The following is a 9,754-nucleotide window of genomic DNA, read 5'->3' on the forward strand; positions in this document are numbered from 1 at the left end:
ACAAGATGGATAAACCCTTAGCCAGACTAACCAGAGGGCACAGAGACAGTATCCAGATTAATAAAATCAGAACTGGAAAGGGAGACATAATAGAAACTGAGGAAATTCACAAAATCATCAGATCCTACTACAAAAGCCTATACTCAACAAAAATGGAAAATCTGGATGAACTGGCCCTTTTCTTTTATAACTATCTTTCATCTGATCAAAGAGGAAGCAAACAATGAGGTCATAATATTTCGATGGAATGGTGGATATAGAGATAATAGCAATTTGGATTAGCTCCTGGCAACTGGCTATGGAGCAGTTTCCTGACCCTATTTGGGAAGACTGTCATCAGTAGTGGTTTCTTGAACCTCAAATCTTCAGATGTAAAGGCTACCCTGGATGGAAATGAACAGAAGAGGGAGGATGAGAAGCTCGTATCTAATCCAATGGGGTCAAGTGCAGCTGCCAGAGTGGAGTCTCATTTTTCTGGGATTGAGGACAAGATGGGTGGTCTTGAGGTCATCAGGAGCTTTAGAGTGCAGGGTCTTGTTGAGGTCAATGTGTAGGAAGAAGAGTCATTTTGAGGTGGAGGAGTGAAAAGTTTGAGGTGAGACAGGTGGACCCAATGAGAAAGTCCCCCAAGTTTAGCAGCTGTGGGAGTCATGAGAATTAGCTTGAAAGGGCCCTGCCATTGAGGAGAGAGAGAGAGATGAGGGCTGATTATCTGGAGGGGAGAGAAGAACTTGGTCTCCAATGTTGACAGGCAGTGGGCAGGGGACAGCGTATGGATTTGGTAGATGGTGGTCAGAACGGTCCATAGGAGAGAGCAGAGGTGGCAAAGTAATGGGGTGAGTAGATGGTCAGAGAGGAGAGAGCATTTAGGTGAAATACCAGGAGTTAGGACTGGATGTCCAGACATGAGATTGAAAGGTGAGGTGAAAAGAGATCCCTTGGGGAGAGCTTGTAGCCTGAAATGAGCCAGAGGTAGGAGTTTTACTGAATCGAGGTGAATTTCCTGTGACAGTTTGACAAGAGAGGATTTAGGGGGTGATTAGTTCTTTCTACCTTTCTTGAAGACTGGGGGTTGTAGGGAATATGAATATGGCAGGGGATGTCTAGGGCTTTCAATAGAGTTTGAAAAATTTTGTTGGTGCATTCGGGACCATTGCGTGACTGGAGGGAGGCTGGGACACCAAATCAAGGAATGATTTCTTGGAAACTGTCTGAGCCTTTTTGTTGGTAGTGAGGAATGCCTTCACCCATCCCGAAGAGGTGTTCACCAAGACACGTTTGACAGTGGATGTGTGAGTAAAGTCAAGTTCCAGGAAGGGAACTTCTCCCCTGATGGTTAAGAAAATGGGTGGTATGATACCTAGAGTTGGAGTCTGACATCTGACAGATTTTGCAAGAGGCAGTAATAGATTTTAGGAAACTTCAGTCCTCAGGAGTAGGCTGTAGGTTTTAACAATATAAGGCAATGCTTACCTGATAGATGGAAGAGGTGTTGAAGATAGGACAGGGTTTGACGAGTGTCAGGAAGTCGGGATGATGAAGGTTGTAGTGTAAGAATGTTCTACCTGGTGGAGTTCCATGTTCCTGCATTGGTGGCAGACTCACCTGCATGGTTGCTAGCAAGTCCAGGGTTTCAGCACCAATGTTATTTGAAAACAGTGTATTCCTGGACAGGACAGGCCAAGCCAGAACAGTTTACATTTTGGGAGATATTTATTAAAAGAGGGGAAGAAGCAAAGTAGAGAGAGAGAGAAAGATGGGTGACGTCTTTTATCCTGGCTGTGACATAGGTAACGAAGATGATGACTTGCAAGTGATGCAAGTAACACATGGTGTATGCAATGGTTGCCATGGCAACAGACCCAGACAACTCCTGTCCCCTAGCAAGGATGTCGTTGCTGGATTCAGAAGCTGTCTGTGTCTAAGTCAATATACCACAAAGAAACATATGCATTCATGTTTACTGATAAATTATTACAGTAGCCAGGAGGTAGAAACAACCCAAATGCTCAGCAACATATGAAAATACGGTATATACACAGTAGAATCTTATTCATCCTTAAGAAAAATTGAATCGTGATATGTACATGCAAATGGATGGAACTTGAAATTATTAAGTAAAGTAAACCAAACTCAGAAAGAAAGAAAAAAGAAGAAGCTGTCTATGAACAGTTTCTGATGCTAACACCGCCCAGCTCTGGTGATGTTCTGCTATGTGTCTACTCCCCGTCTCCCTTGGTACACTGCCCTGTGTCCACCCCCTTTCATTTGTAGAAGCACAAAGTTATTCAGCATTTTTTTTTTGCTTTGATCTATGTTTTACCTCTGCCTTCAAGGATCTTACCTTAAAAAAACAAAATGGCCATTAAAAGTCTTTTCTCAGGTAGGAAATTTGCTACAAAAAACTTGCGAGTCCTGCCATCCTCTAAAGACCCAGAATAATTCTTCACTTGCTGCAGTAAGCTTCATCTCCTTCCTGCAACAGTCAACAGTGACTTTGAGCATCAGTAAAACAAGTTTATAATATATAGAAGTATGGATTATTAAAATTAATTCTTTGAGGACAGGGTCTGAGGAGCCCAGCATCAAAATGAAGTAAATGGGTTTCATAGTGCAATCAAAAGTTCAAATCCTTCCTTGTATAAAAGTCAAATGCATCATTATTTGTGGATATTTTTAAGTCACTTTCATGTGTGTGTACATGTGCTATAAATCATTTGTTTATATGTGTGACTACATGTATACATGTGCGTGAAGGCTGAAGGTAAAGTGTTTTCTTTGAAGACTTTTTTTAAAAAATTATGATTACTATTCTTATAAATTTTATGTATATGGGGTTTTTTTTTTCATAATTCAAATAAATTTAATCCCTTCAACCAAAGCCTGATAAGGCTCTTGATCCAGCCCCCAGTCCAGAATCTTTGATTTTATCTTGATATTCTCATAATCCGTGAACTAACTTGTAAAGTATGCCACGATCAACACAAACAGTATCTCTAATATCTAGTAATTGGCTTTGGAAAAGGAAGACAGAGGAAGTAAATTAAAATATATAGGTGTGTGAGACTGCATGTGGGTGGGTACACACGCAGAATGCCTGCCTGTCTGCAGTCTTGATAACTAACTGGCTGCCAGGTCTCAGAAAACTTTCTGTCTCTTCCTTTTGGATGCTGCCGCAGTTTACAGCTTGCCTGCCCTGCAGTTTTTCTTTTAAACTCTAATACGTCCTCCCTCAGTTTCTCCAGTTCTAGTATTAGGGTTGTGGTTTTGGTTCACAGCATATATGAAATCTGCTGTGCCTTGTAGGACAGCAGACTCCCAGAGTTGTCTCCCCTAAGTCAGTGGGCCCAGGGTCACCATTTAAACTAAATCCTGTGAACTCCCTAGGTAGGACTATGTTATTCTTCACTGTAAGGTGAATCATGTAACCAAAAGATTGATGTTTCTATTTAACACCATCTTGGGGGAAGCATCCCATTTCCTTTTTAAGTAGTTTAAGTTAAATTTTAAAATCCAAAATAAACCCATGGTGAAAATAATTTTCAATCAAAAACTGGAATATTAGTGTTTAGAAAATCTTTTCCAATAATATTTACAATGAACTTTATTACCTTATATAAGCACGAAGATGCTTTTCCCCAACCTTGGGACTAAAGAAAAAGAGTAAAAGAGTTCTGATGAAAATCATTAAGATCATGTGAAATTCTCAGAAATTCCTACAGCTAAAAATGTCTGTCTGGATAGATCAGGACAGAGGCCCACTTCCCGCCATCATGTGACCAAACTGCACTTGAAGCCTATATGACAGGGTTTCCCAAGCCAAAAGCACACCATCCAAGCTCTCAGCTCATGGTTTGAGTTTGAGTCTTTTGACTATCAAAACTAAAACTTTCAGTCACTTTCGAGATAGCCAGTCACCAGTCCCTGTCTTAGCAACAGCCAGGCCACCTTCACAGAGGCTGCTGCCTCAGTAGAAGGAGGGGATGTCTGTACTGTATGCAGATAGATCAAAGGCCTGGCTGAAGCAGTCTCACAGAAGCAGCTGATGCTGACAGGCAAAGGCATGGGATGAAAGTGTAAAGAGCCAGGGCTAATCAGTCACCCACCAGCTGCCTTCTGTAGGACTAAAGCAGCAAGGTCTGCTTCTACAGAAGGAAAAAGACTGGGTTTGTAAGACATACTGGCCACATTTTGGTTTAGTTCTTGATCAGAAATCTGAAACTTAAGCCTGGCATGGTGGTGTACACCGTTAGTCCCAACACTTGGAAGGCAGAAGCAGGCAGATCTCTTGAGTTCAATACCAGTCTGGTCTATAGAATGAGTTCAGGACAGCCAGGACTGCATAGTGAGATCCTGGGTTTAAAAAAAAGGAAGAAAGAAAAAAAATCTAAGAATGTTTTGTGCCTATAAAAATATAATTCATTTTATGAGTTCCTAGAAATAAATTATGAGGAAAAATAGACACTACATGTTTATAATGATATCCCTGGAATCTGCGACTTTGCCTGGGAAAATACACATTAAATTTAGCATTTTACTTCAATTCATTCTTTTTTCACCCTGTGATTTTCTAAGCAACAGGTACTAAGCAAGGTAATATAATTACTGGGTAGTAGTATAAAATTGTTCTCAAGTCATGTTTCCATGTCAGAACTTCATGAAGTATCTGGCATTAACTAGCTATGGTGTAACACCTGTAGTTCAGCACTCAAGGAGGATGAGGCAGGGGGATGTCAAAGTTAAGCCAACCTGGGCTACATATGAGACCATATCTAAAAAAATTAAAGAAAAAAAGTTTTAAAACAGAAAAATGTGTGGCATATCTTGTTATAAGAAAACTGGAAGTCTGGCTTTATTTTGGGACACGTATGTATGTTCTAGGATTAAAACTGAAGCTTTATACCTGCTAAGTAGGGATGCCCCAGGTTTGGTTTTGTAACTACAAGTGGTTGGCAACTGTTTCCTTAATAGTTATTGCAGGAGTAGGTCCAACATGAGTCCATATGTAGCCCTTCTCTGGTCGGGTAGGAACTGTGGGAAATGGTGATGACCTTGACTTGAAATACTCAGAAGGCGCGTGGCAGACAAATTCCAGGTACTCCATCTTCCTTGGAAGATCTTCCTCTGGCCCGATTATGTATGAAGCAGGATCAAACTGGTCTCTGGGGCTGGCGAGGGTAGGGATGAGCCATGTCAGCGCAGCACTCTTCTCACAATACTGGTCCTGAATAAAGCCCCTGATCTGAGCATAGTATGGCTTCCCATCTTGCTCGTCAATCACAGAAACGACATCACCAATTTGGTAATATACTCCCTTGTAGAAGATTGACTCTGCAGTGACTATGGTAGAAACAGATTCAGGAGCTTTGATAGGATTTTTTAACTTAAAAATATGTCTTCTCCCTTTTCCTTTGGTGGAAACTTTCTTTTCAGCGGTTGGAGCAGATTTGTACTTGGTATTTCTGAGCCGAGCGGACCTTCTGTGAATTTCTTGCTTACTCTGCTTGCCGCCCCCGGCCCCGTTGCTCTGCGAAGGGCCGGCCGAGGTGGTGGCGAAGGTGACGGTGCTGAAGCCGCCGCCTCCCCCGGTCACGCCCGCCACTCCCGCGCCGCCGCCCGCGCCGCCCCGGCCCGTGCAATGATGGCAGAGGATCTCGCCCTGTGGACTCTTCTTCCACATGGAGGACGATGTGGTCTTGCACATGCTGCAGGTGGGCTTCAGGCCCAGCGGCATGGTGGCCGGCTCGGGCGGCCCCCGCGGGCGCAGCGACACGGGAATGGCGGCCGTCTGCACTGGCCGCCCAGGGGTCGGCCCGCCACCTCGGCGACTGGAAGAGCAAGGTCTGAGGTGCTGAGCGGCCCGCGCCGCTACCCAGCGGCCACCGCTGACCCCTGGAGGCGGGAAGCGGGCTCCGGCAGCCCGGGACCCAGCCCTGGAGCTGGGCCGCCCGCGGGGCACGCAGGCCCGACACTCGGCCCGGCCTCCCGGGAAAGCCAGCTCGGGCCGAGGGGACGCCACCCGGGGCGGACCGGGCCGCCTGGGTCCCGAGGGCGACCACAGCCCGACCTCTGTATATGGGGTTTTTACTGTATGTGCTGTGCATATGGTTACTATAAAGGATAAAGAAAGGGCTGGATCCCCTAGAACTGGACTTGCAGAAAGTTATGAGATGCCATGCAGGTGCTGGCAATCTAACCAGGACCTCCAGAGCAGTGAGTGTTAGGAATCCAACCAGGTCCTCCTGAGCAGCTTATCACTTTATCCCAGAAAACCACTGACAATTACCAGGACTTAACCCGTGGTAAGATGAGAGATATGAGAGATAAGGATTTTGTAAGAGAAAATAAATTACCTAAATCAGGATTTCTTCCTTCCTACAGGAAGATGAAACAAATAACCAGATAAGCAGAAATCTATAGTTTCTAAAAAGTTTTGACAAAGGCTGTTCTATGGAGTTTCCAGCAAAGAGATTTGGGGCTGGAGAATGAAGAGTTTGGACCCACACTAGAATGCCTCACTCCCACCGCTGTGCTATGAAAACCCACGGTTATTGTTCTTGGTAGACAGATTATTAAACTGACATACACAAGAGATTTCAAAAGAACGTCAGACACAGTAAGTATACATGTTTGTGGACTATTGTGTACTATCTCAATATATACAAGCGCCCAGCAATGATCAATTCAGGATAATTAGTTTATCCATCACTTCAAATGGCGTAATTTTACGATACTAAGAGTAGCTCCAATCCCCTCTCATTACCTTCAGTGTTACTAATATACAATAGATGCAGTGGAAACAAGGCATAATTCTCCTAGCTTTTTAAAACACTAACCTCTCTCTATTCTCCTTGCCCCTCCCTTTCTCTGGCCTTTATTAGCCTACTCTGCACTGTGAAGAGTCCTTAAAAGTAGCTGGTGGTTGAGCTGTAATAATGGCTTGATCAGAAGAGGAAGATTCTGGTGGATGAGGGAATGGCAGGGCGGGGTTAAGGTAATGTTGCATGTTATAAACAAGTTCTGTCTGGGATTGGAGGATTGCCACATGCTCTCTCATCCCTTTCCGGGACTTTGTTTCCCTGTGTGATCCAGGCGTGTATTGAAAAAGCATGCTTACTCATCCCCAACAGTAAGGTATTTCTTCCAGGCTGAGAAAGCACAGGCAAAAACTTAATGTGGAAAGATAATTGTCTGTAAATTCTCAGCCTGAATTAATATACCACCCCTCTCCATTTGCATAATTTCCTCACTTTCCACAGTAAAAAGCAAATGTATTCGTTTTCTATCAGTGTGGTCAAAGACTTTCAACAAATTAACTTTGATGGAAGAAAGGTTAATTTGAGTTTGGAAGAAAGTTATTTCGGGTCCACCCTTAGCGATTCGATCCATGGTCAGTGGGCACCACTGTTTTGTGGTCTGTCACAAGCCAGGACATAAATGGCAAGGAGCATGTGCTGAGGTAACGTCACTCACTTCCTGGTAACCAGGAAGCAGAAGGGAGGGGTTTGGTATGCTAAAACCCATGATGTGCTGTGTGTCCAAACCTGGCCCACGTCTACGAGGCCCATTTGCAGAATGTCACACCATCTTCCAGTTGAGTCTCAGGCTAACCAAATCTTTAACACTCATCTTCTTGAGGACAATTAGGATCTCAGGCAAGCCAGGTAAGGCAGTGAATAGCTCCAGTGGTACACTGCTGTGTGTGTGTGCATCCCCAGCTCCAGAGATGTGCTGCTTACCTGTGTGTTCTTCCCCAGCTCCAGTGGTGCCTTGCTCTGTATGCACTCTCAGCTCCAGTCCAGTGCTGCCTGCCCTGTGTGCACCCCAGCTTCATAGTGCACTACTAAGTGTGCACCTCAGGCTCCACTGATGTGCTGCTAAGCATGCACCACCCAGCTCCAGTTGTCCGCAGTTTGTGTGTGCACCCCCAGCTCCAGTAGTGAGCTGCTCTTTGTGGGTGCATCTGAAGATCCAGTAGTGGGCTGCTTTGCTTTTGTGTACCCCCCAGATCCAGTGGTGAGCTGGTATGTGTGTGGGTGCCCTCTGCTCCAGTGGTGCTCTGCCCTGTCTGCACCCCCAGCTCTGGTTCTATCAGAAAACCAAAGGGACCTTTCATTTTTAGAAATGCAGAGCCAAATAGTGTTTTTGTTTTTGTTGTTGTTGTTGTTGTTTTGTTTGTTTGGTTGGTTGGTTGGTTTTTTGGGGGTTTTTTTGTTTGGTTTTTTGTTTGTTTTGCTTTTACCCATTTTACCTATGCCTCCAAGGGTCTTGTCTTCAAAAAAAATAGCCATTAAAGTCTTTTCTCAGATGAAGAGATTTGCTGCAAAAACCTTGCAAGTCCTGCCATCTTCTAAAGACTGGAATGATTCCTCACTTGCTGCAGGAAACTTCATCTCCTTCCTGCAACAGTCAACAGTGACTTTGAGCATCAGCTAAACAACTTTATAATGCATAAAGGTATGGATTATTAAAAATAATTCTTTGAGGACAAGGTCTGAGGAGGCCAGTATCAAAATGAAGTGTATGGGTTTCATTGTGCAATCAAAAGGTCAAATGCTATCCTTGAATAAATTATTCATTATTGGTGGATATTTTAAATCACTTTCATGTGTGTGTATGTGTGTTACACATCATTTGTTTATATGTGTAAATACATGTACACATGTGTGTGAAGGCTGAAGGTAAAGTGTTTTCTTCAATCACTTTATACTATATTATTTATATTAATCATTATTATCATTATTATTATTAATTTTATGTGTTTGTTTTGCATGTATGTATCATGCATATGGTTGCCATAAAAGCCAAAAGAAGGGGCAGGGTCCCCTAGAACTGGAATTACAGATGGTTATAAGATGCCATGTACATGCTGGCAATCTAACAACATCCTCCAGAGCAGCAAGTGGTCTTAAGTGAGAAGCCATGTCTCTAGCAGGTATACCTTTTATTTTCATTTTTTGAGATGGATTTTTCAATGAGCCTGTGGCTCATGCACTTGGTGCAGTAGGATAGCTAGTGAGTTCTGGGAATCCAGGTGTCTCCATCCCACCCTCCAGTGCTAGGAGTCCAGACATACTGTGGTCCGTGGTTTATTACATGTGATGCTATGAATCAAACTCAGATCTGCAAGCTTGCACAGCAGGCACTTCTTATTGACTGTGCCCTGTCTTCAGAGCCCTACTTCTTCAGCCAACATTCTCTTGTCACATGTCAATCATCTGACCAGCACTCCTTTTATCAATTGTATCTATCCAGGTGAGATATCTTTGCTCTGGGGTCTCATTTCTTCTTTCAGACTGGGCGTTTAGAAAATCTAAGGTATCATGCTGGGGCTGATTTATGCATGGATATAAATTATATGTAGGTGTACTGAAGAGCTTTTCCCAAGGCAGACAGGGAGCCCATCATACTGTTAAAGCCCCAGCGGGAAGGTCAGGCATAGGACAGACTCTGATCTCTTTCCCATACACACCATAGCCTTGTTTTGATCTTCACCTTGCTCTTCCTTCTTGTTGCTTTCAATAAGGTATTGTTTTCCAAAAGTTCCTGTGTCTTATGTCTAAATATAAGAAAGCCCCCTTTTGAAACAATTTGGCTATTCAATTTAAAATAACATGATACAAAATTTTGAATCAGTGGCCAGTACATAAAAGAAGAAGACCAAGCTACAACCAAGAACTCTGATAGCCAAAGTGTGTATTGAAGTCTTAACCATAAACACACAAGGTGTAAATGACTAAGAGTCACAAGCTGA

General features: G+C 43.5%; 1 pseudogene; it reads right to left on the reverse strand.

The window, feature by feature from the left end:
- Positions 1-4,815: 4,815 nt before the first annotated feature.
- LOC114616177 lies at positions 4,816-5,764 on the reverse strand (annotated as a pseudogene).
- Between the last annotated feature and the right edge of the window lie 3,990 nt (positions 5,765-9,754).

Source organism: Grammomys surdaster, unplaced genomic scaffold (genome assembly GCF_004785775.1).
Source record: "Grammomys surdaster isolate TR1022 unplaced genomic scaffold, NIH_TR_1.0 308750, whole genome shotgun sequence".
NCBI lineage: Eukaryota > Metazoa > Chordata > Mammalia > Rodentia > Muridae > Grammomys > Grammomys surdaster.